At 39.8% G+C, this 26,455-nt stretch overlaps 1 protein-coding gene across 5 annotated transcripts in view; it reads left to right on the top strand.

Annotated features, from left to right (window-relative positions):
• The window catches only part of SCAF8 (SR-related CTD associated factor 8), a 148,672-nt gene that overhangs the window by 68,607 nt on the left and 53,610 nt on the right, over positions 1–26,455 (top strand). For 3 of the 5 annotated variants that reach the window (XR_005858541.2, XR_003074620.3, XM_015284243.4), the window contains one exon: positions 18,613–19,769. The exons of the other annotated variants lie outside the window; for them this stretch is intronic. The gene's annotated coding sequence lies outside the window, so the exon portion shown is untranslated. Of the gene's footprint in view, positions 1–18,612; positions 19,770–26,455 lie in introns of those variants that run through there. 5 annotated transcript variants of the gene reach the window in all.

Genomic DNA, 26,455 nt, shown 5'->3' on the forward strand with positions numbered 1-26,455 from the left:
TTTCAGTTGTTACACAGGCATGAAAAATTGTCAAATACAGATTCATTAAGTTAGGATAATGTGATAGGTCCAGCATAGGCATCTTCTGGATAGGTCTTAGTGTGTGTAAATCAAAGGATAGAAGCTGTCTTAGGCACAGCTCCATATTTTTGTATGTGTGTCTCTGCTTCTTGTGCTCCCTTTCTGTCTTGCTGCCATATTAGTGAGGGGTGCCAGTGCTGTAACGTCTCCTGTGGCCCTGCAGGAGTTTGTTGTCTTCGCTCCTCTTGTAGCAGACTTTTGTTTTCCAGCTTTCATATTTTCAAGTTAACAGCTACACTGCTCCTATTGATACAGAAAAACAGCAGAATTTCATGACCTGTGGTTGGTAGTTGGAGAAAAAAACAAGTGGAGTGGGTAGAGATGCACAGCAGCAACCCTTGTAGTAGGGACATGTAAATGCTGGTCTGCACAGCACTCAGTGAAATAAGAAGATGGAGGGGCAGTAATTCTTTCTGACTTTTCTGTTGATCAGTTGGGTTTTTGTTAGTTTTTTTTACGTGTGCTTTGTTGTTCTTGTTTATAATATGTCTTTCTTTATATGACTGATGAAAGAATGCATATGGCTATGCCAAAGAAAACAGTGTTTCTTATGTAAAGCAAAAGACAAAATTCAGTAGGGAACTTCAATGCAAATGGCAATTTTGTTAGTTGTCTGAGTGTTCTTTACAGATAATGGCTGTTCATAGATTCAAAGGGTGAGAACTGAAGATAATTAAAATTTTTCACCTGGAAATACGATACATAAGTACTTACAATTCTCTCAGATTGAAGTCAAGTTCTGAATTTGTAGTTGACTATATCATTGCTGAACAGATTTAAGGAGTGTACAGTATCCTCTCAGCAGAAATTATAGTAGTTTATTTCCTTATTTTAGTAAGATTTATCCTAGCTGTAGGGAAAACAAACAAACAAAACCCATGAAAATACAAATGAAAAACAAGATTAAATAAATTATCAGAATACCAAATTCCTTTTGGTGATTTAAAAATCTTCAACAGCCCTTCTAAAGGCAACGTTGCTTTTTCTTGTTTAGCACTGGCACTTTAAATGGCACACCTGAGCTGTGCTGGCCCCGTATCAGGTCACAGCACAAGGATAGGCACACAGCCTAGCTTCTGTGCCATGCTGTGCCCACTCCTGCTGTTTCTGCCTGTGCTGTAGGTGCACCCATTGCCTGTGTTTGTTGTATGGCCTGTCCTCAGGAAGTGCAAGCTGCCAGAGCAGTGTGGTGGGAGGGGGTGAGGAAGTCATCTGTTCTTACTTGCCTAGTAAATCCAAGTGTGGGAGGTTCTCATTCCTGTAAGAGCAAAGTGCAAGCTGTCACTGGTGTTTTCTAGAGGAGGATTTACTACTGAATAATATCAGTTCCCAAAGGTCAGCTTTCTTAGGGCTAGTCCAATAGACCTAGGGCTAGACCAAGAAAATACTTCTTTGCATGTTCATGTCATCGTGTTATGAACCACCCACCCTATACAGCTTATCCACAAGCTGAAGTGCTGTTAGCAAAGTGCCAGCCAGGTGATATTTCCCGAATGTGTTTCTTTGAACCACAAAATCTCAAACAGGTTCTGCTGAGAAACATCTCTCCAGGCACCTTGACAAGCCTTGAAAAAATGAGTGCAGATCAGCATGGGGGTGCCAAAAAGAGCATTGTACCAGCCCAGGCAGAGGAAGTTCTGAGAGCATGGGGTTGCTTTGTGCTAGGCAAGCTCAAGGCATCATCACACTGTTTGTGGATCTGGCACTGGGGAGCAAAGTACAAACTGGTTTTCATGGTTCTCAGGATGTTATAGCTCCCTGTCATTACTCTAGATGTGTTCTATTTCCCTAAATATTTATTAAGTGTATGTTAAATACATAATAAAGACACAACTAGAAGCATTAACTAGCAGTAACTTAGAGGCCAATGTGGAGAGCTAGGTTTGATTATGTTAGAAATTCTTCTTGTGCATACTGGAAGAAAGCATCTGCTAATATGATTTAGGGCACTGACAGTTGAAAAAGCCAGGCTGTTCTGGGGAACAAATGGCTTGCATAAAGGAGCACAGCAGGCATGTGATGGAGTAAAGTCTTTTGAGTCTTGGAAGTTTGGCGTAAGATTGTAAGGGGATGTAGCTGGACTGGTAAGTTGTCTATCTCCCTTGTTTCCCAAATTCCCATCTGATGTTAAATGAAGAGCCCAGGGAGCTGCATCTGAGCTGTTGTATGAAGATCAGTGACAGGCTGTATGTATTTTAAGACAGTACAAAGACAGATGTAACTTAACAGAAGAAAAACAATATACTGTCCAAGCATATAAACAGGTGGATAGGAAAATAACCTCGTTGTAGAATGTAGTCAGAATGAAATATCTGTGGTTTGTCTAGAGTCTCCTCTATTAAATATTAAAATGATTAGACTACTCCTTGTCAGGGACAGGTTGATGAATGTATGAAAACTCACGCTGAGTTTCTGCCACTTCAAATGACCCTGTTGTTCTAGAGCAGATATAGTCTTTCATTTCATCTTATGCATACGCTATTGACAGATGTGATGGATTTCATCTTGATAGCTATTGATTCCACAGTTGCTTTGTGAGCTTAAGGTTTCAATAGTGACCATCTGAAAGCATTGACTAAAAATTATTTAACTATACTACTGAATTTAACTCCCTTCTACCTTCTTTCAGACAGTTTTATTTAATCCTTGGCAATTTTCAGGACTAAGCCACATTTGAGAAAACTAAAGGGCGAAGCTGACAAAAGGAGATGCCAAAAAAAAAAAATCAATTAGAATATGCACACTGGAATTGTGATACAATGCAAGACTACTCACTGAGACATTCAGTTGTGTTGTTACAAAAGTGCTTTTGATTTTTCATTACTACAATGATTGAACTTCTCATACCATTTTGTTGTTTGTTTTAATTATCTATGATTAACACTAAATTTTAGAATTTAATCTTTGACAAAGTACATGCAATGAGACTAGTTAGCTTAGAGTAACTGGAATTCTTTGTGTGCTTAAACTTAAGCACGGGTGAGTGCATAGTTGCAGCACTGTCTGTGAAGAGGGATGAATAAGGCAAATATGGAGTAACAGAAGAATGTGAACAACACTCTTAAAAAAAAAACTGAAGATTAGTTTAAAAACAGTACTCATGTAAGCTCAATTGCTTACTTGATATTAGTATGACTGACAAAATTGTGGCAAGTTTCAAAGTCTAATAATGTTAAAATGCGTTATGTTGGTCTTTTTGCTCAGTTCATGTTTCTGTCTGCCAGCTGTCTTTTTTTCTGATATTATGGTTTAAGTTAGATGAGCTCATGAGAGTTTTTCATTATTGTTTTTCTAATGAAACCATGTTTTTCTATGACAGAATGTGCAATACTATCCAAATAAAAAAGCATTTTTTGAAATTTGGTTGGCTTCCAAAGTTCCATATTAAAAGAAAGTTAGGAAAATGTTATACAGAAACTACTCTCCCACCAGTCAGCTCTTCCTTAATAGCATTAGCTCTGGCAAATTTCCAAATATTTCACATGAAGGAGTTTCATCCCCTAAAATATTCTAAATGTGATCTTTCACTCATCATTACTTGAGATTCTCCTTCCTCCTATCTGCTTTCAGAAGCACTTAATTCAGGGTGTTTCAGATATGATATGTTCTTTGGCTTTCAGTTTGCTTTTCATAAAGCAAGTACATTTCCCAGGTTGCAAGATATTTAGCCGAGATGCATTTTAGTGTTGTTTAATTCCTGTGTGTTAAAATGTGTTTTAATGCCTATAGATGTGAGTTCATAAGTCTGGTTGTTGTCTGAGTGAATATCTTGGCACTGGACTCCTGGAAGTTTTATTTCTGGTATTCCTAGTGTCTGACAGCATTTGGTAGACATAAGTAGGTTTTCATTACAATTTGTCTCCGTACCTGCTTTTGTTTTACATGACCTTTGAAACAGTATTATTGAATTACTGAATAATTTAAACAAAAGACAACAAACTACGACATGATTTATAAGGAAGTTGCTTTACAAAGTAAAACCATACTTTGCCTCCAAAAAATCAATGTGTCATCACATTAAAAAGGACTCCTCTGCCACAGTTATTTTTGTGCTGCAAGGTATGAAAATGCCATTTTATTCTTTTCACTTGAAAAATCTTTGTTCCAGCACAGGAAACAAATGCTACTATCATCATCAGATTTATTTAGGTTATAATTGCACACCCATGAGCAGTAATCAGTTAAAAAACATAGCAATCTGACCTTTGGTACGAACAACAAAGTGATAGTTTTCAGTCTCAGAGGTTATGCAAGTCTGTTGTTCCCTGTCCCCAGTAAATCCTGAAGGAACTGCACCTGGGAAGTAAATCACATTTTGAACTGAAATATTTGGTGGTTCCTGGTAGATGTGTTGAAGTCGGCCTACCCCAAATTAGATTATCACAGGAAAGTCATTGTGTGTGTGCTTATAAATAAGTACTTGCACAGCTTTTTATGTTGGATTTTCCTGTCTCTTCCCACAAAGTACAGTGTCTTATTCATACAAATTTCATTTTATTATAGAAATTCCCAAGCAATCATCACCTGATTTTTTTTTTCAAGGCACTTAAGCCCGTGCTTAACTTTGTGTACCAAGGTTTTAATTTGAAATCCTTGACATGTAATCCTGAGAGACTGTATTTAGAACAGACATTGGCAGTTATACAAATGTGCTACTTCATCTTTCAGGCCTTCTTGCTCAGATATTTCCAAGATAAAACCATAAAGTCACAGAATACAGAATCTTATGGCAACAGTTAGACAATTGTGCTTGCTGAATTCCTTCAAACCCCTTATTCCTTCCAATTTTGCAGAGATCAGAGAAAAGTAGTATTATCTTCCAGAAACCTTTCATTCCTCATTGGATTTCAGTTTTTTCCTTCTTACTGTTTCTAATCTCCTGAGTATTTTGACTAACTTGCTTCTGTTTCTGTGCTATTCTCTTCCCATTCCAGATAAAAAGCACCTCTATTTTAGGAAGGGGACTCAGGCTCTTATTTAAACACATCAACAAGAAAATTTCAGAAATATCAAGGGAATTAGACTTTTGTGCTCACCTTTGTGTTTTATATATACATATATATATATATATTTAGCTAATTCATAGGAAGTTTGTCTTATACTGTAATGAGGTCTGAATGCACTGAGAGGGAGACACCATAGCCTGGATCTTCTGTAGCTTACTGTAGCCTTTCAGTGTGGTATTGGACAAATTGCTTAATGTCTTGGTTTTTCCTGTATGATAAAGGAATAATGACAGGTTTGGGTTTTTTCTTTCAGTTTCAGAAAGATAAAGATGCTTTTAGTTTGTGAAGTTACAGGCAACTATTCTGTCCTTGGAAGCTCTTCCTTTTTGTGTCCTCAGTCCCTAGTTAGCCTGGTTTCTTTAGTGTTTATGGCACTATGTGTTTCTATAATAATTATTTAATTTGCAGCAATATAAAGTGGGCATCTAACAGAAAGGAATATTTACTACATTGTAGCATTCATCTTGTGTCGGTAGTCAGTGGAGAGGCTAAAATAGATCCCCAACAGGGTAATTTTACAAAATGCGGAAAAACTGATATTTCTGGGGAAGTTGCTATTGCCCACTTTAGTGACATCATTTTATAGGCAATTTATTTTCCTCATAGATGATCATTACTCGTGTAGGTGCAGTCTGCAAAGGCTCTAGAGTGGCTGAGGAATCAAAGCAGGAACTCAATCTAATGAGTGCGTTGCTCTCTTGGACGTTTCCAGATCCTGCAAGTTTGCTCCCCAGAAATGTTTCAGGGTGAAACTAATTGTTTTATTTAAATGCATTTCAAAGGCCTTCAGGCAAACAGGTATTGATGTTACCTCGACACATTTGAAAAGATATAGAAAGTAATCAGGGCACTGAATTGCAAACATTTCTGTATTGATATTGTATCATTTTTTAATATATTTTTTTCCCTGCAAGGACTACTTGAACATGCAAACCTGAGTTTCTGTAAACTGTATGTCTCCTTAGTTGTCTATATTTGTAAATAAAAGCTAATGTAATTACACTAACTTTTAGATCAAGAAAGTCATGTAAATCATCATTAAAAATGGTTTAAGTATGGACGTTTCATTTGAAGCTGATGAACTTTTTCAGAAAGCTGTTAAGCTTGACGTAAAAGTAGAAAGAGCAATTGAATAACTGACAGAATCAGTTGAATCAAATCTCTCCATGAATTTGATTTTTCCAGAACTATAGTTTGTGTTGTCACAAGTTCCAGCACGTTATCCAATCTTTATAGATCGTCCTCTAATCTGTGTTCAAGTTGTCAAGCATAATCATGGACCATAATAGTGGTCCTTTGATGTTTTCTTTGATCTGTTTTTATCTATTTATCTTTTTTAAATGAAGGGTTGTATATTTTTTATAGTTTTTTTATAGGTTATTATGTTTAAGGCTTAAAACACTGACAAGACATCATGGAAGTGTTCCACTCTGCCTGCCTACACTGTAGCAGTTACTGGAAAAAGAGAATTGCCACTCCCATTTTTAAGAAAGGTAGAAAAGAAGGCTGAGGAAACTACATACTAGTAAGCCTCTGTGCCTGAAAAGACCATGGAATAGATCTTTCTAGAATCTATGTTAAGGCACCTGCAAGATGAGGAAGTCATGTGAGACAACCAGCATGGATGGATAGTCACAGCTAGAGGGTTATGATCAATAGCTGTATGTCCAGGTAGAGGCCAGTGATGAGTGGTATCCTCCAGGAGTCCATACTGGGACCAGAACTCTTCAACTTCTATATCGCTGACTAGAATAGTGGGATTGAGTGCACCCTCAGCAAGTTTGCTGCTGACCCCAAGCTAAGTAATGCAGTTGATACAGTAGAAGGAGAGAATGTCCAGGTCCCTTTGGGTGGCAAGCTTGAAAAGTAGGCCTGTGTGAACCTGATGAGATTCAACAAGGCGAGGTCTGCACTCGGATCTTGGCAATTCTAGATATGTCTGCAGGCTGGGAGAAGAATTCATTGAGAGCAGTCCTGCAGAATAAAACTTGGGAGTTCTGGTGGATGAAAAGTTTGGTATGGGCCAGCAGTGTGCACTTGCAGCCCAGAAGGTCAACAGTATCCTGGGCTGTATCCAAAGAGGGGTGGCAGCAGGGCGCAGGAAGTGATTGTCCCCCTTTGCTCTGCCCTTGTAAGGCTCCATCTGTAGTACTGTGTCCAGGCCTAGGGCCCCTAGCACAAACATGATGTACATAAAGGTTATCAAAGGGCTGGAGCACCTCTCCTATGAGAAAGGGCTGAGGGAGCTGGGCTTGGTTAGCTTAGAGAAGAGAAGGCTCTGAGAAGACCTCATTGTGGCTTTCTAGTACTTAAAGGGAACTTACAAACAGGAGAGCGAGACCAATTTTTTTTTACATATCCTGGTGATAGGGCAAGAGGGAATGGTTTTAAACTAAAAAGTGGATATTTCAGTTAGATGTTAAGGGGAAATTCTTTACTCAGAGGATGGTGATGTACTGGCATAGGCTGCCCAGAGAAATTGTGGATGCCCTATCCCTGGAGACATTCAAGGTCAAATTGGATGGGGTCCTGGGCAGCCTGAGCTGGTGTGTGGCAACCCTGCTTGTGTCAGAGGAGTTAAAACTAGATCTTTAAGAGCTATTTCAAGCCATGCTATTATTCTATGAGTAGATAGACTCTTGCAGGGCTAGCTTTCTTTATGTTAGAAAGTTTTTCTCACTGTCTGACTTAAATCTTCATATATGAAGTCATTTCCATTATGCATGATGGACGTGGGGAATAATTAGTCACCGTTGACTTTTCATAGCAAACATCTGCATAGGTGAAACATGTTATCTCAGTCTTTTCTTTCCCTAGACTAAACAGTCTAACTCTTTCAGCCTTTCCTTGTTCTACATACATTATCATTTTTTTTGTCTTTCATCTGGACTCCTGTCAGTGGTGTTCTTCCACTGACAGTATTGTTAGACAGAACTGGATATAGTCATGCAGCCTGAGCTTTGCCACTGCTGGTAGGGAAGGAATAATTCCTCAATTTGTGTATAGTATTATCATGAATATATAATCAGACTGCTTTTTTCCTGCAACTACATAAACAAACTGTAAATCAGGATGATATATACCACTATAACCCCTCTGCAGATCTCTTCTGCATTACTGTCTCCTTTCTATATCTGTGCCAGTGGCATTAGCTTTCAACAGTGATCTGCACTTTTTATATGGATTCTGTGCATTAACTTCAGAACAATTATCTGAATTATTGCAATTGTGGTGAATTCTAATCCTGTTTTGTAAGCTGTTTGCAACATTACCCTCTTTTATATCACATCTGATTTTAAACATCTTTTTTATTATTAAAGATCCTCAAATATGCTAGGCATCAGAATTACAACTCTTTTGAGAACCTTGTTGAAAATGAATGGTTGAACATCTCAACCATCTTTCCTTGGTTACGGTCCCATCTCAGATTAGCAGTGGTTATGCTGTAGAACAATTAAACTTCCTTTTGTTTGTCAACGGTGTCGACATATAATAGCCCAAGGTAACTGACATCTCAGCCACAAAAGGCAACACAAAAAAATGCAGTGTTCATGACAGAGTTCTTCCATCCATAAAGTCAAGGGAAGACGATCTTTGTAGTTATCTTCACTCCTTGAAGTAGTCCATGGGGTATTTTTCTGAGCCAATGAGCTAACCCCTTCTGCAACTGAAAAGAATAGCTATCTCTGACCGTGGAAGCCTGCCATTGTTTTAAAGCTTAATCCACAGCTTTATAAAATACCTCTGGAGTAAAATTCCTGAAGGAACTACACTGATGATGTGCCTCTTTGCTGTGATAGCAACCAGAAAGAGATGAGATATAGCCAGCTCTGCCCTTTCTGTTGTGACAGACAGACATTGTGCAGAGTAATTAATATAATCTCCTAAGGCTGACAGGGGAAAAAAAAAGTGACAACAAAGCTAAGGCTGATGGATATTTCTAAAGCACATGTGAATGTGAAATGAGAGGTGAACAAGATAAATCATGTACTGATAGAAAAGACAAACTGAGTATTGGTCTCAGACTGAAAACTGATTGATCTGTCTGTTATGGGCCAAACTGCAATGCTACATCTGCAGCCTCTACTTATTCGGGAGAGGATATACGTGATTCAGCTCTTTGAGGATGTTTCTTCTTTTCTTTATTGAAAATGATCTGTAATAGTTATTTCGGACCTCTGTAAGTGGATGACAAATAACCACATTTTAGTTAAACCAGAACTTTCTTTATAGCCTTTTCTTACCCTGCTATCAGTGCTATTTCAGTAGCTCTCTGGATAAGAACAGCATTTTTCTTTCTTCAGAGGTTCCAAATATTAAAGTTATTTCAAGGGAGTGGTTTTGGGTTCAGTTTGTATTCATCCTGATGGGTTATATATCATGTATATTATATAATGCCTGTAATTTAAGAGTCCACATAGAAAACAAAACATTTATTATATTCTGAGGCATTTCCATGGAGTGAATAACTATGATTAACTGAATAGGCCATTAGCTACCACTATTACTCTGCTCAAATGCAGCTGAAATAGCATTTCTTCAGTGGTAAAAATATTTGGCAGCACTACACTTGCAAAAAAAATATATATACCAAAAACAAAACAAAAAAAACCCCTCAAACCTTTCTCAGTAACATTTCTGGAAAGTCATCTACATTCTTAGGCATCTCCAAATAAATTTTATTTAGAGGCACCAGACCAAATTTTTCCAGTTTGTATCTTTTCAAGAAATATGACTATATAATGTAGCTGCATATTATATTCTATTTCATCAATCTTATTTGAACATATGTGGAAATTCAATAATTAAAGTAGCTATGGTGATAAACTTCTCTTTGGATTTACTAAGCCTTCTTAGTCAAGTATTCCCATTATATTATAGATGTTTTTTTCTGGTCTAGTATTTGTTCTCTGCAGTACATGTGTCTTTCCAACAATTTATATCACTGCAGAATCATGTATTGCAATTAGAGAATAAAATATATTCTGGTTCAACTTACAGTTATAGAATTTCTAATGAAATACTGATAGCAAAACTTTGCTATTAGTGATGTGAGCCAAAGAGCATGACCTAACAGCTCATCAAATTTATTGCTACTTTTTTACTTCTGCTTTTTTAAATGCTCTTTTGGCATTGGAATAGATTGTTCTTTTGAGTATGCCTTCAGCACCTTCTACTGCAACGCCCTGTTTTATTTACTAAAAGCTTTGAATATAGTACAGGAATTTCCCTTTGTGAATTTGTTTTGTCTTTTGAACAAAAATTTTGAACAAAGTGTCTTCAGGGTGAAAGGAGAGTCTTCAGATTATTTTTGAATTGAATGTTCTTGGCAGCTTAATCTGACTGGAGACTGAGAATCTCTAAAGTTTCTTTATCTTCCTCTGTCTCAAACAGCTTGCTAATGCATCTTCATGCTTGGAATGTCTGATCTCTTCAGAAATGCTGGTGATAGTTACAGTTAGAGGATCATAAACCAGAAAGGTTCTTGCTAATTTTTATGTCCTTTGAAAAACTCATATAATTCCTGTTCACCAATGTTGCTCTCTGGAGATCATTGGCATCTGGAGCTGGCTGCACTTTTCTGTTGCTGGGAGTTGATGGATGACTTTCTGTAGATTGGGTGGTCTGTGCTGGGGCTGAGGAACAAAGATCCTAACTCTAGTGATAGTCTGTTTATGGAAAAAAATGCTAATCTCTGCACAATTAGCATTGAATTTGACTTCAATTTTCCTATTTCTGAAGAGAACTCCCTACAATTATCTCCCTCCAATAGCATGTTTTAAAAAGTTAAATATTTTTAAGTGCCTAATATAGAATGCCCCAAAACTTTGCAACTTGACAAGATTTCAAAAGTGAGCATATGCAAAAAGCATCATTTTAAGGTCAATGGCATCAAGCAATTGCCATTGTTTAAGGTCAGATCAAAGGCTTTCTTAGTCAGAGCTAACAGATTAGCGGTGATGGAGGTGTTTCTATTTTGACATGAAGAATGCTTGGTCTGTATTTTAGAAGAGAAGGTTGAGCGTGGTATCTGGTGAAATAAAAAAAATTCTCGATTAGAAAACGGAGTTAACAATAATCTGAAGAAAATGTTCTACAGAAAGATTGTCACCTGCTTACTTAGCATTGGACTGATTTACCATCAATACAGAAACATTTGTAGGCGAACAAAAGTATGGGACTAAGCAACCTTCTCTCTCTCTCTCTCTCTCTCTCTCTCTCTCTCTCAAATTTATAACTCTGAATTAAAGGTGCCAGAGGTAGATTTAGTGCCAGACTCTGTAAGTCAGCACTGAAGTTGCTGACTTTCTGATCTGCTAAGGTTACAGAGAAACCACAAGTAATGACTAGTCATACCTTGTACCTTCAATAAAGTCATTTAAGTCATTATCTAAAGCTATTTATTTTAAGCAATTAAAAGTTTAAACATATCTGACATTTCTCAAGCAATTTTCAGTATATTTAAAAGAATCCATAGCTTGTGAGGTTCAGCTTTCTTGGTTATTCCTACATTTCTAATTCCTTCAGGGAGGGAATTTCTGCACTTAGCTGTTGGAAACAGTATTTCTACTGCAGAATGGGGACTGTGTAAAGCATGTGGGAAGGAATCTAAAGGTCTCTGCTGCGTGGTTACAAGCAGAGAGAAAACAGAACCCTTAGAGAGCAAAGGGGCGTACAAACAAGGCAAGGGAAAGATTCATTCTGCATGTTAATGAAAACCTAGAACATAGCTGCAGATGTGTGTTTCATCCAAAGATAATGCTGAAAGACTGGGATAAAATTTAGTAATACCCATGTGAAGTCAGACACTTAAAGAAATGCAATTTCTGCAGTTACCTGTTGGAGATATTAAAGTGAGGGAAAAGCAAAGCATGTTTATTAGTTGTGGAATGTCTCTGAGCTGTAGATGTAATACAGCTGAGTAAAAGATAAATGCTATCTTAGGGCATAACATGTAAGGTGTTTTCAGCAGACATAGTGAAATTATCTGTGCCTTTATAGAAGGTATTTGTAGGCTATATACAGTACAGAGGTTTCATCACCCATGTTGATGAAGAATCGAATCAAACTGGAATGGATATAGAGGCAAGCTATTGGGAAAGAATAGAAAAGCCCAACAAGCAAAAGTACCTGAATAGGTGTTGTCTTATTTATATGTATCTATAAATATAAGCAATGAATTTCTGAAAGAGTCAGGGAAAAAAAATGGGATACAACTTGGTCAGTTAATGGAAAGGAACCCAAGTCTTGTGTTCCCATGTGTGGTACCCATCCTGCTCCAAATAGCAAAGGTCTGCAATTTTGCATTCTCTTGAGATTGCCCTGGGGAATGAGGAGTTCTCAGTGAGATGGAGCCTCTTCTCGTATCCTTTATCCTTATCCTCATCCCCTCATACAGGCTGAGAACCAACTCAATCAGCCTTTCCCTTCAGCATTTCAGGTCAACCCAAAGGATTTGTACAAACTGCCAACGCCCTGCTTGTGAATATGTCCCTGCCTTGAGGCAAAGCAAGAGCAACTCTGTAGCCAGGCCCAAAAGCAGGAATTAAGGCTCTTCCTTTGTACGTCAGTGTGTTGTTCAGCAGTTTCCAGCTCTCACACCCTGCTGCACCATATCTGTGCCCATGAGCACTGCTGAGTGCAGAAACAGCGTACTGCCTGCTGTGTCAGGAGCTGTCTCCCTGTCACAGTTCAGTCCTGTAGCAACGTGGCTGTACTCCAGCAGTAATGTAAATCCTTGTCTCCCTCATAGTACTGCCAAGCAAGGTAACTGCTTCAGCCTGCTGATCTGGCAGGCAGCAGATCCAGATGTTTCTCATCCCGCACATGTCAAACAAGCAAAAAGTCATGGCTTCAAAATTTACAAGACTGGCTTTAAAATCCCGAGAAATCTTAAGATTAATTCTCTGCAAATCCCTTTTGTTTTGGTTTCTGTTTTTCTCAGCCTCTTCTGAGCCTGTCACGAGGAAAAAAGTCACATCTTGCACCTTTTCCTTTTAGTCTATAAGCAAAAGTAAACTAATAGATGAAAACTGAGAATGTCACGTGAGCATCTCTCTTCAGCAGGTGACGCTTTACAGAAATAATCACACCACAGGGCACAGGAGAAAACCTCTAGAGTTGGCAAAGCCGTATTTGATAAAGTCAAGATCTGTGTTTGTCCAGAGATGGTGAAATTCCTCTCTGGTGCAGCATTCACCCAAGCCCAGAGGAAGATGCAGGGTGCCCAGCTGCATTTTGGAGAGCTGGCGCTTTGGGACCCTGTCACATCTGAGCTATGAATGTGGTATGCCACTGGCTGTTTATTTCTAACTTTCCCTCTTGTGACACCAAGACCTTAATTTGTTATAAAAAATCAGCTACGAGAATTGTGTAACCTAAGTAAAGAAATGCTACAGTATTTCAGATATTGAAGGTCACTACTCATTTTACACCCCTAAAAAGCACTGTTGATTGAATTGCTTAAATCGCCATCATAGTTTTAAAATGCCGTGTTTGGATAGGACATAAAAATAGGCAACATGACATGATGTTCCAAATATTAGTGTTATCTTGATAGAGTGTTCTCTAACTTATTAGAGATGGGTTCTTCACAGTTGAATTCAAGTATATAGTCATTGGCATTTTCGTATTATAAAGCTTATGACATTGAGGAGCAAGAATATTGAGGTATTTCATTATCAGTAGTTTCCTTTCTAAGCCATAAACTTTCACTGAAGTTTGAAGTTATTTAAAACCTGTATGTTTCATGGTGCCTGCTAACTTCATTAAAACTTGAATTTGTTATTAATTAATTCACTGTTTGGTAACTTTAGGCTTAATTACACTGTCACTAAGTTTCCCTCTGTCAATCAATGTGCTAATGCTACACTTTTGGATTTTCTCCCATTCCTTGCTTTTGCAAAAATGAGTGAGACTCCCATCTCATGCAAAACATTTACACTGCAGAGCTGACTGCTTTGTTCCTGTAGTGCAGAGAGAGCTCTCAGCAGGGCAGGGTCACCCACACCACACACCTCTGCGGCTGCCTCCTGACTTTTACATTTGGCAACAAGTGTGAGACAAATTCTCCTCATGAGGTGCCCAACATTGTGTGGCTGTATGTAACTCTTGCTTGGTGTGTGACATTTGTCATAGCGTGCTGCATGTGCAGAAGTGCAAGTACCATTAAAGATACATTGATGAGGTGGGAGACCTTTAGGGTTTCTACAATGGCATGAGACACCTGTGATTAGACAACTGAGTCCCATCCTTAGAAAACTAACCCTGGTGAAATGAATCACCCCCCCACCCCCTTCCATATGATTGGAGCAGCTCCTTTGCGCATAACTTCAAATATGAGGAGAGACCTTGTGTTTATCAGAACTGCATCTCTGTATGCAACTTCAACCATCACTGAAAAGTGGTGGTCCTTCAAAAAAAGAATGCACTGGATGTTTTAAGAATATCCCTCAGGTTGTTTGGCTGCTGTAGAATTATAGCAGAAGAATTGTCCTTATTTCCAGAATAGACAATTTCAAGTAACAACAGTATCAGTGCACCAGCTTTGCCTCTCTTGCCCTTGTATGCACTCTTGATGTCTGCCTGATGTTTCTGAAATTGACTGTGCCCATGCAGTCACACCCTGGGGTCTGTAAGCATCTGTGACATCAGTACCTGCAGGTGGACACCTCTTCACCTCCTCTGTTGTCCCCATAGAATCATCAGATCCATGTTTTTAGGTTGGGAAGCCCATCCAGGTGACCTCACTCTATGGGTTTCAAAAGTCTTGGAGGAACAAAGCATCCTGTCCATGTAGTAGAGCTCAGGGCTCTTTGAAGCACATCAAGATCCACACATCCTTATAGGGATGGGATGCTACAACCACCATGTGGAGTGATGCAGTTGTTTTTCTCTACCAGGACACGATTATCATAATACTTGGGCATAGAAAGCAGGACTCACCACTTAGCAGTTCATCCTCTGTTGGCTGCAAAGCAGACAAGCTGAGCAGATTTTACTTCTGGGTTCATGTGGCAGTTATGATGTGGTCTTTTGAGAGAGGTCACTGTGATGCATACAACTTAGCAAGTCATCAGAGTGCCATCTCTGCTGCTGCTGAGCAATCTGCTACATGCGATCTCTTCCAGCTGTACTTCTGATTGAGAGATTTGTCTTTCCTTCACTTTCATCAATAGCAAAAGTCTCAGTTTAAGGAAAGGTAGGAAATTCTAGCCCTGACTATCAAAATGGGGAAAGTAATTTAAGCATCTAGATGCCTACAATACTCAGTAAAATCTCTTACATCTTTATAATTTAAAACCCCTAAAGCTACTCTCATCTCAGAGAAGTGAAGACATCTGGTTAATATCAGTCTCAGGACTTTTGTCTTGCCATAAGGGCAGAGATTACTGTGAGAACCCTCCTCTGCCCCGACAGTCAGACAGCAGCTGTACGTCGCTGCTGGTGCTGGGTCAGGCAGACAGGGCCATCTCTCCTCACATTGCCTTTTCTGCTGAAGAAAATAGGAAACATTTTTATGTTCTGTATATGCTATTGTCTTTCTGTAATCATGTTTTTGAGAGTCAGTTTTTTCTCTTCTCTTCCTGGAAATTTAATAAAGTAGAGCCTAAATACCAAATCAAATGAAATTTCTTGTTACTTAATAGTTGGCTTTGTGTTGTATTTAGATTTGTGTTTCAACTTCTGCTAGCTTCCAGTGTTTCTAGTTCAGAACTGAAAATACCATGTTTCATATCACTGGGAAAGAACCAAGAGCTCTGGCTCCACTTCAGGGAGCAAGCTATTTCACTGTTGTGAGTGGCTTAGATAGCATAGAAAGAATATGGCATAGAATTAGAAATAGAAAAAAATCTGGTAAATAAACTGTATTAGGTAGGAAGAGTGATCTGTGTGTCCTGTATTTGTGCAGCTGTCATGCGTCTCCATTAAGATTAACATAAGTGGAAATCCTTTCTATGAGAAGTGTCGTTATAGCTGGCTCTGTGGATGTTTGTGCTCTCTGCTCAGTATGTTTCTGATCAAGAACTTATGCAAGATGAATAGTAATTTTGCAACTTGGTATTTTCTGATGCTGTACAACCAACTTATTTCCAGTTGAAGTGTTGTAGTGATATATCTTTGCTGTTTTCTAAGTGGAGATTTCTATTGAAGAAAAAACAGTTTTAAAAGGCTGCCAGAGAGTTCCATTAAGCCCTAATTGAACAATATTCCAGTAGAGCACATGCTTCATGAAAGTAGCTATATGGATGTACAATCAGTTATTAGCGAGATCATGTTTTCAGTTTAATTTTTTCTATATAATGCTTTCGTTCTCGAAGAGCGTACTGTACTTAATTTTAAAAGATCTAATAGTATTACCTGCTTTATTTGAATAAGGCTGTATGGCAATATATTTTAGTTGTTTATATGCTCATGTGTTCTAGGGAAACTGAGCTAGAATAAATTATTGTGAAGTGAGTGCATAAGTAATTTGGAACTATATACAGAGAGCAGTTGGCAATGGTATACCATTAAGTGCTGTTCTGCAAACATTTTAACTTGTTCTGGTATTACTGAGTATTCTCACAGATAATGTGAATGAAAGGCCAGAAAGTAGGTTTAATAAATTTATAGACTAGAACAAGTGTGCTAAAGCAAGGCTTAGAGTGGAAAACGATCTTGATGAAGTGTTGGAGTAGCCTAGAAATACCGTATTTCCAGCAGTTGAGAAGCAGAGAAGCATACGTATAGGTAGGCGTTATCAGCTGCAACATATAACAACGGGAAATGAGTGGCCAGGCAGCAGTGCTGCAGAAGACTGTTATATAATGATCCTGAGCTGAACATGTGCCAGTGGTGTTGTGCTACTGCAACCAAGGCCAACAATTTTGTGGGCATATGAATGGGAATAAGTAAAGCATATAACGTAATTATCTTAATCACTACTGATAACGCCTCGGTGCTTTACCGTGCTGCTCAAGTAGGATCCAATTCAGCCAGAGAGCATTAAGGAGAGGCTGTTGAGCCTAGTCAAAGGTCTAAAACATGTGGGTCTTTAGGGGAAGACTGAAGGATTGTTTAGTCTAAAAACAGGAAGATGGAAGGAAGACATAGTAGCAGCCTTTGTATAGTAATAGTTGCCTTTGAAGAGGAAGTGATTTAACTGATGGTGGTTAAATGCTATTGGTATGGAAAAAGAATAATAGACTTAAATCATAGCAGGAGTGATTTAATGTAAGCATCAGGAAAAAAAATTAAGTGGCAAGGAAAAGAGGAGCTCTGGGATAGTTTGCTTTGTGGGAATTCATAGAATCTTCAGCCTTCCAGAAGTTTAAAAATAGGTCAGACATCAGCAGACATAGCATTGGTCAGGGATGGATGAAGTGATCTATTAAATTACCTGTTAGCCCTGCTCCTTGAGTGATTTCTGTGGATGTGAAAATGATGAGGGTAATAACTATACATAGAAAAAGTATTTTGGACGTCTCCAGAATTTCAGAGTATGCAAAATAATAATTCAGGAATTTACTGCATGCCTTCTGTATTTACATCAGATTGAAGCAATTAAACTTTTTCTAATTTTGCTCATGTCAGTATTGATTGAAATTAACTACTGTCTGATGGCTTTGTGGATGGTCTTTGTGAAATAAGCTGATAGATGCAGTCAGATCCCTGTGATAGCATACAAAACACTTAATTGTAGCCATGTGAAAGGTCAGTCTTCTGTCTCGTTATAGCGAATGGAAAATAGAATAGATATTATCTAGAGTGAAGAATCACCCTCCCAGGATACCTCTGTCTCTCTTTGTACCTATCCTGTAGCAACTACATATTGCAGAGGTATGCTTGGTCTTTCTTTTTCTCAGTCTGTGATAGTAAAGGTTTGGTTTTTGGAAAGCTGAGGTACATGGATTTCATAGAGAACTATCTGGATAAAATATAATTGACAGGAAATCAGAGTAGAAAATCCAGTGGTCTTTCCTGAGCCACAATTCTGGGAAGCCCATTGAATGCGTGATTTATGAAACACTCATAAACAAATAATAGTTGCTATCAATGCATAACAAGCGTGAGCAATATGTGTCAGAGGTAGTTATATACCAGGCTTAGGTAAGTCACTTATTAATCTACAGGATTCCTACTCGTTAAATCTTTAACAATCCTCTGAATTATTTACACTGTATCAGTGTGCATAACAGACAATACAGCACTTTTGGTGAGGGAACCTGCTACATAATATCCCAATGAAGATTTTAAAATGCTAAGCTACTGGACAATGAAAGGTAAAATGAATAATGCTTTTAAAATAGTGGTGTGCTTAATCCTCACTATTAGTTTAGCAACCACCCAGCTAAGACGCCTTTCTCCCTCAGAAGCATCCCATAGGTAACCTATGAGAGATGGTAAACCTCATCAGAAAATTGTTATTTATGAAAATTTGCTATTGCCTAGTAAAAACCAGTCTCATTTACAGGACTTTTTAGAAGTTGGAATTACACTCCAGCACCCAGTGATGACTAGTTATTGTTCCTTTTGTCAACAGGCAAGATGAAGGAAGTTCTGGCAGCTTACCATGCCCCTGGCTCTGCAGAGTTAAGCGAGACGTGCGCCCATGTTCTAGCATGCATCACATCGCCTCTCGGGTCTGAAGTGCCAGAAGGATCCCAGCGCTGCAGACTGAGACGGCTCTGAGCACCTCAGTACCCCGTTTCTGACAGAACCCAGGGATGGCAAACTTACATACCAGTATTACCTGTCTGGCGCAGGTTTAATTTTATAAATTAAAACCATAAACTCTATGAGTTTCTAGACCATATTTGTGCTGTTGAGGATGATCTACTCAGATGAACAGTTTTGCATCCATCGGAGAGAAAGGTTCTTCTGCTGGACCAGAAGGCAACATTATTGTAACTAATACCATTTGTAGCATCTCCTAGTGCAAATAATTGAAGAACAGGTTGCAAGAAAATCCTCTAGGGAATAAGACATGCTTTGTTTTGGTCTTCAGATTTTAAAAAAATGTTGTTTTTTTAAAGGTAACCACTTTTACATAACACTATGTGTGCAGTCTATGTGCAGCTCTTCACTGTGACTATCTATATTCCAGAGATTTTTAATTACTTGTCAGGCACCTGAACCTTTTTTAGATTTGTGATGGATCCTTAAATTATGTATCCTTAAGTATCATGGAAAACTAGAAAGGAAAAGTTTCAGGGCTTTTATTTGACTAAATGTCTCCACTTAGTCCCTGTTAGTGTCTTGAATGGTGGAGGAAAGGGTGGGAAGTAGGAAAACAATACAAGAAAAAAACAACAATACATTGTGGGCTTGGTGTTCGGTTTGGCATATCAGAATATGTTTGATCAAATAACTAAGGAGAGAGAAACAGCTAACTTACCTGAGCCCTCACATGAAAGGTCAGTATTTTGGGGGGCAGTATTTGCTAATTTTGTCTCCAAAATAGCTATAGAAAAGAGGGAATATATATTAAGCCCCAACATGTGTGAAAAGGACATACTTGCCATTCCTCTATTTATTTTTGCTCTTTCAAAAATCAAAGTGCCAGTTATTTGGAATGCTGTAGTCTGTGGTCTCTTTAAATTTGTTTGGTGAGATCCTTTCAGCAAGATCATTCCCATTACGGTGTAACTGCATGGTGACCACAGCTTTGGGCCTGTATAATAAAGATCTGAATTCAAATTTTTGTTTCTGATCATTTTCTCTACTTTTATGTCATATCTGCAAAGTGTTGGATTGGAATCATACTTACTGCTGATTGCTGCTTAGAAGTTTTGGCAAAAAGAAATTCAGAGATGAAAGTGTTTATATGGTAGGACCCTGATTCTCCTTTGTATTGTTATTTACACCAGGTTGAAAGGCAGAGGGATGTTAGCAAATCAATAGTGATGCTTAAATTTGATTTACGCACGAGGACCCAAGGCGATGAGGAGATCAGCCTGTTCACATCCTGGATTACTTGAATACTTGACATATGGTGTCTATTAATTAGTTAGCCTGGAAGGTTAGGGGAGGGAAGAGCTGCGGAAATGCTGAGTCTAAGGTGGCTTTGATTTGCTCGGTGTGTGCTATATTGTGCTGAGCATATGCACATTTGAGTGTGTAAGCCAATTAGATCCTTTTTCTTTCCTCCTTATTTTCTTCTTTGAAGACAAAAATTTAAACTATAAAAATGCTCTTCTCGTAGCAGTTAAGTTTGCGTAAGCAAAGGCTGTGCATTGCGTTTTGGAAGTTAACGTTGTCCTGATAAGGTGACCTCCCCACGCTGCATATTTGTGCACAGTTTTGTCCTGCTGAAGGCGTGCACTTCATAGCAGTGCATGTAAGTGTTGAGTGGGGATAGACAGCAGCTTCTCCTGATCGGGGTAAGCTGATCCATGGCTGTGCTCCTGCCCAAAGGAGGCAGTTCTGTCCCACTATCCTGCCCATCGCATCTTCCCACCGCCTCCCTCCTGGTGGCATGGATGGCTGCACATAGATGAGGTGTAAGTCCCTTGTGCTAGCAGATCTTTAGCTATTAATAAGGTATATGCTAGGTATGTGGACAGCTGGGCCCACCCACTGTAGATGCTCGAGTATGTCCATGACACCATTTGAATGTGAATGCCAAAACCAAGTCCCTCAGGAGCAGGGCCTGTGTCAGAGAAATGCCCTTTTGTCTGTGCCACGCCAGGAGCTGCTGGAAGCCTGGCTGCTCCATTGGTGAACTTTTCCAATGAGATGTATGGCTGCTGCCCATCTGTTGAAGGAGTGACTGTAAAAAAGAAACAAAGCAAAGCAAAACAGGCAAACCTCCTTGCACTCTGGTAAGGGCAGAGATTGGGCTTTTTGTTCTTGGAATGAATCCTGTTTTCAGAAGCTTTCCCCCAGCATCTGGACAAGCCCTTCTTTGTTAAAAGGACATGAATATGGAGAGACTTTCAGTGCACCCATCTCTTCAGTCAGCTTCAAAGGAAAGTTTCTAAAGTCATTGTTTCCTGTCAATTTAAAACTTTTGAATAATGGTAGTTGTGGCTTTACGAACAATTTAGCTGACTTGGATGGGTTGGATCAATTCAGTATTTGCACAGTAGAACAGGGACTTAATGTGCACTGTGTGGCTTAGCAGACAAGTGTTGGTTTCTCTGACTGTGTTTAATGTGTGAATATACAGCTCTCATTTAAATAGGATGGCCCTTAGTCATTTCCTCAGCAAAATATAATCCATTCCAAGAATAAGAAAAGCTGTCCAGAGTCCAGAGCTGAAAGAAATAGTAGATGTCCAGAGTTTTGGGGGTACTAAGCATCTTAGAAACAGTTGAGTCTTCAGGTCACAGCAGGGACTTTGAGGACAAGTTATGACCCAAGTGTCCTTTCAAAGGACACCAATTCTTACACACAACTGCAGTTCTGTTCCTACTGCCAGTCTGTGCTGCTTTGATAGTACATATTTTTTTCAAATATCAGTTTCCTTTAGATTACTTTAAGTTACCCTTACTTGCTTTTGATCTGTGTACACACGTGCTGCTGGTGGTTCATATTAACACAAAGAGAACCCCCCAAATTGACTATTTGTTTGTTAGTCATTATCTCAAAAAAGCCCAAATTTTTGAGAAAATGCGACCTTATTGTATAGAATCATAGAATGCAACTGCTCAGGTTGGAAAAGACCTTTAAGATCATTGAGTCCAACCACAACCTAACCAAACTACGCTATCTCTAATAACCCTCCGCTAAATCATATTCATTATATTCTATTTTACTTTTTAATTTCTGTCATGACCTCCATCTAAAAATCACCAAATGGTTTTCAAATACAAAACAGAGCAGTTTCACAAAGATTCCAGGTAGTGTACATTTATTATTTTAGTTTTTATTCTAATAAGCCAAGCTATTGTGGAGCTAGGTAATTTCGCTGATACTTCATGAGAAGTTGCTGCACTGTGTCAACTAAAATCAAACAAAAGCAATGATTACCTTGTAAAAAAGCCAACCTCTTAAAAAGTCTCTAGTACCTTCTCTCTCACTCAGGGTGGTGTTTTCTTTTTACATAAGGAGAGCTTCACTTCACCTCTCCAACTTGCAAGAAACGGGCTGTGTAACTCTATAGGATAATCTTTGCTTCCTCCTGGGAGCAGATGTGAACAGCCATCCTCATACTTTGTGTTGGATCTGTTCTTGGCCAATTTCAAGGCTATCTTCTTTCTTCTTCTTTGGCTTGGCTGGAACCTATCCTTCCTAATGATGAATTATGCTCTTGAGGTCATGTCTGTTTCTCAAGTAGGTAGTCTTTGCTGATAAAGTCAGAGGGAGAGAGCATGCTCCTGGCTACATTATAAAGAAGGAGGGTTTCTGTTATGTGTCACTGAATCCTATACAGGACCGTCCATAGGTGACCAGTGTGCAGCTGCACCACGTCAGATGCTAGTTGCAAAGTTATTGAAATACTCTCTGTTGTGAGTTTATTCCAAATGTATGATTACTATTTTCTTCTACACTGGTGGAGAGTTGGAAGTTGAACAAACAGAATGCTTGTAAAGGTTTGCAGTCAACCCAGCTGGGAAAATATGCTCTGTATGAAGAATTTGCACACAATTACTTGGGTAAAAGAGGAAAGATAGTCAGGTGCTGTCTCAAAAAAATGAGGTCAAACAATGGACTGGCTGATCTGTGTTCTGTGGAGGATCAGAAAGACCTCAAACCTGATGATCTGTTCTAATCCCAGAATACCTTTTATATCACCCTAAATTTACTCCAGTATTCACTAACTACATATGCACGAGATTGTTCACACTCAGTCTGTGGAGGAAGCTGAAAGTGTGGGGCTCCAAATGCCAATCTGTGTCAGAAAAATATGAATTTTGGTTATGCTTGTGACAGTCGGCCAAACAATTATGTTTTCCTTAAAACCCCACATATGTCTGAACAAAGTAAAACTAACTCTTATTTAATCTTCAAGCTTCTAATTAAATCCGATTAAACCAGAATACCACATATTCAATATCTGAATCTGCATCACCTACAGCCTCCAGTAAAATCTTGGAGGGAAGCCAAAACCAGAAAAGCCATAATTTTCATAGCCTGTTTATGCATTTGTGTACAAGATGTTTTGTTCATAAAAGCATCACCTAAAAGAATATGTGAGATCCAGATCAGATTTTAATCAGCCATCTTGTCTGCCTATAAGGTGCACAAAGGGCCATTTCTCAGCTATTCAGCAGTGCTGTTAGCAAAGGATAGCACTGCTTACAAAACAGAAGTTGCAATGCAGTTACAACAGGAACAGCGTGGAATTGCTTAGTACTTTGACAATCTCAGAAGATAATGATATTAATTACTACTCCAGCTACATTTCCTTCATAGTTTTACAACCGACTTCTACAGGAAATAGAACAATGATTGATCATTAACAGCAATCCACACCATCTCCACTCCGTGCCAGAATGCTAGACTTCCCAGATTACAAAGTGTATAGTCAGTGATGAGACTCTTTTGTGCTGTCATTGTTATTTTCTGCGTTTGTTTTTAAGATCTTCCAACACGTGGATAGTAAAGTTTTCTCCTTATTAATAGCCATAAATGAGAAGCATTGGGAAAACACCAGACAATGTATATTTGATGATGAATCAAAGCGTCCAGTGCTGTGGCAAAGGCAAGCAGTACATTTGTTCTGTAATGTATTGATTGCTTTCCAGATCCTGGAACCTGCTTGCTTAGAAATACCTTGTTAGATCTCCCCATAAGAGTATACAGTACTTACTGTTATGTGGAACATAATGGTGCTAAGAATTACAGAATGAAACCCTGAACCTCTTGAAGTCCATGTCAAAACCCGCGCTAACTTCTCTGGGACCAAGATTTGGTTCAGGATGGCAAATATGTATCAGTGCACAGCAGAGACACAAACTACAGCAGAAAGTCATGGTTCTTTACTACGTGTAGAAGCTTTGCCTATATTGTGTTGACATCCTTGGGTAGCTGAACTTGCCTTGAGTCAGTGCAGACACAGGAAGACAAAGGAGAGGAGATTGTTCTTCAGGATGAAGCCCAGCCCTGTTATCAGAGATATCTTGACAGTCTGTTCAATAACGTACCAGGTTCTTTACCCAGTTTAATCAATTGCAGTCTATTTGTCATAAATATTCAAGGCTAGCAACAACCAAATCCTAAAGAAACAAACAGCAAGCATGGAAAGAGAGAATGGGACAACGTATTTTCCTGAAATAATTGTATTTCCATGTTTTGAAAGCCCATAATGTTTGTGTTTGTACACAGAGAAGGCAAAACCATGCTCTGAGTCACAGTCAGTGCAGCACAGTTGATGTCAGTGAGCTGTTTTTCTTCATTTAAAAGATAATAAGTGTTGCTAGTCCTGGAAATGTTGACCACTGTTTCATGGCAAAGCTGTCTTTGTCCTTCCAGGGCAGTTTCCTGCAGCAGTGTGAGTGTGTAGGTGTCCCTTGATCTCTTGGTGTTCACTCCTAGCAAAATAGCAGCCGTGTTCCAGAGTAAATCAGGGATGAACATTCCAGGTCCATGCTCCAGTAGCACAGCAAAGCAATCTCACATGGACAGCCACCTAAGTGCAGCAGGTAGATCTCTTTTCAAGTATTACACATGCTCTGAGAACATTTTTCTCTATGGGCAGCTTTGTTTCCTTGTGGGTGAGGCGTGCCTCTCGCATGCTTTATGAGCAGCACTCTGCTATGCTCTGTTGCCTTGCGCTAGCGAGGTCTTTTCTGGGCAGCATACTATCAATCTGGGACAGGGTGCTGGAGGGGGACCTTCCTGCCTGTTTCCTGCAGCCCCAGGCAGATTCCCTGCTCCCACATTGGCTTGCTGAGAGCTGAGGGGCTGATGCAGAACAGAACTGGGCTGCTGCCGCTGCAGGCTCCAGACGGGAGGGATCTTTGGCAGCATTCCTGGCTTTCCGTATGAAGGCAACGGGAGCCAATTACTGCAGCTAAACGAAATTATATATTCGGCTAAAGTTTAGACAAGACAGAGTAACTGATTGCGTTCCGTGGGAGACTTGAATAAAAACACCTCTCAAAAGGGCTCTTACTCAAAAGGCAGAGTTGTTTGGCCGAGCTCTTTTTTCTTTAGGCCAATGTAAATCTAGAGTGCTTTTCCCCTTGAGCTGCTAAATCTTTTTGTTCTTTCTGATTCTGAAAGTGACTGAAGAGTCGTTTGCTCTTTTATTCTTCTCCCTCCCTCCGCCCCGGACTCCCCTTTCCGTATTTGCAGAGCAGCCGGGGGTGTCCAACAAACAAAAAGGCCGTGCCCACAAACCTCCCCGCTCCGTCCCCCCGGCGGCCGACGCCCGCCGCTCCCGCCGTGCCCGTGCTGCACCTCACGTAGCGGCCACGCGGGGGCGCCCTCGTCCCGCCGCCAGCCCCGGCGGACGCGGCTCAGTGGAGGCCGCGCAGAGGCCTCCCTGGTGACATGAGAGACCCTTCGGGGCCGCGTGTGAGCTGAGCGGAGATGGCGCTTGTGTGTGAGGCACCGCGCTTGTCCCTTCGAAAACAAATCCCTAAATCCGTTTAAAAAACAACGAAACAAAACCAGCGAGCAAAAAAGCCGTGACGCTGTTTCAATATATATGTGATCTGGGCGCGGAGGGAGGGAGGGAAGGAGGGAGTTCCCAATCATTTTTGCTTTTCAAAGGGTTGGGATGCACACGGGCACTACTACCATTTTCCTTATGCAGTCTGATCGCCATTTCCCCCTGTGGAAAGCTTCTCCCTGTTAAGGAAGCTTTTCACACAGCAACAGGGAGAAAAAAAAATAGAAAAGAAAAAAAAATGTCATTTTCAGCCCGGCCCTCTATTTTACAGACCATTGTATCGTTACTTCCTTGGGAAATGACATATTCTCCTGCAGTGACCATGATCAGTTTTATTGCAGGAATTTTCTACATTCCTCAGGGTTTAGCTGCAGTTGAGCCCATTTGCAGGCTGCCCTGCTGAAAGCAAACACTCACAGGTCCATGCACACTGCAGCCATGTCTGGGGATTAGATAGAGGCTAACTAAGAGATTAGTTTTTGTGTCCGGCTACTGGTGCGTTCACAGCGCTTGCTGCTTGAGCCAGCCTGTGTGGCGTGCCATGGAGAGAGACAGTGCAGAGGCCAGGCCAAGCCAAGCAGCTGGTACACCAGCCCCCAGCTCTTCACCACTGGTAACCCTGGCTTCCACCTCTGTCTCCACTTCAGCAGTCAGACCCCATGTCTGGCTCCACACAAGACCATCCCAAATCCAAATTGTGCATGTGAGAGCAGTGTCCAAATGCTCCTTGAACTCCAGCACTTGAGGCCGTGCCCACAGCCCTGGGCAGCCTGTTCCATGCCCACCTTTTCCTGACACCCAACCTGACCCTCCACTGACACAG

Source organism: Gallus gallus, chromosome 3, assembly GCF_016699485.2.
Source record: "Gallus gallus isolate bGalGal1 chromosome 3, bGalGal1.mat.broiler.GRCg7b, whole genome shotgun sequence".
In the NCBI taxonomy this organism is placed as follows: Eukaryota; Metazoa; Chordata; class Aves; order Galliformes; family Phasianidae; genus Gallus; species Gallus gallus.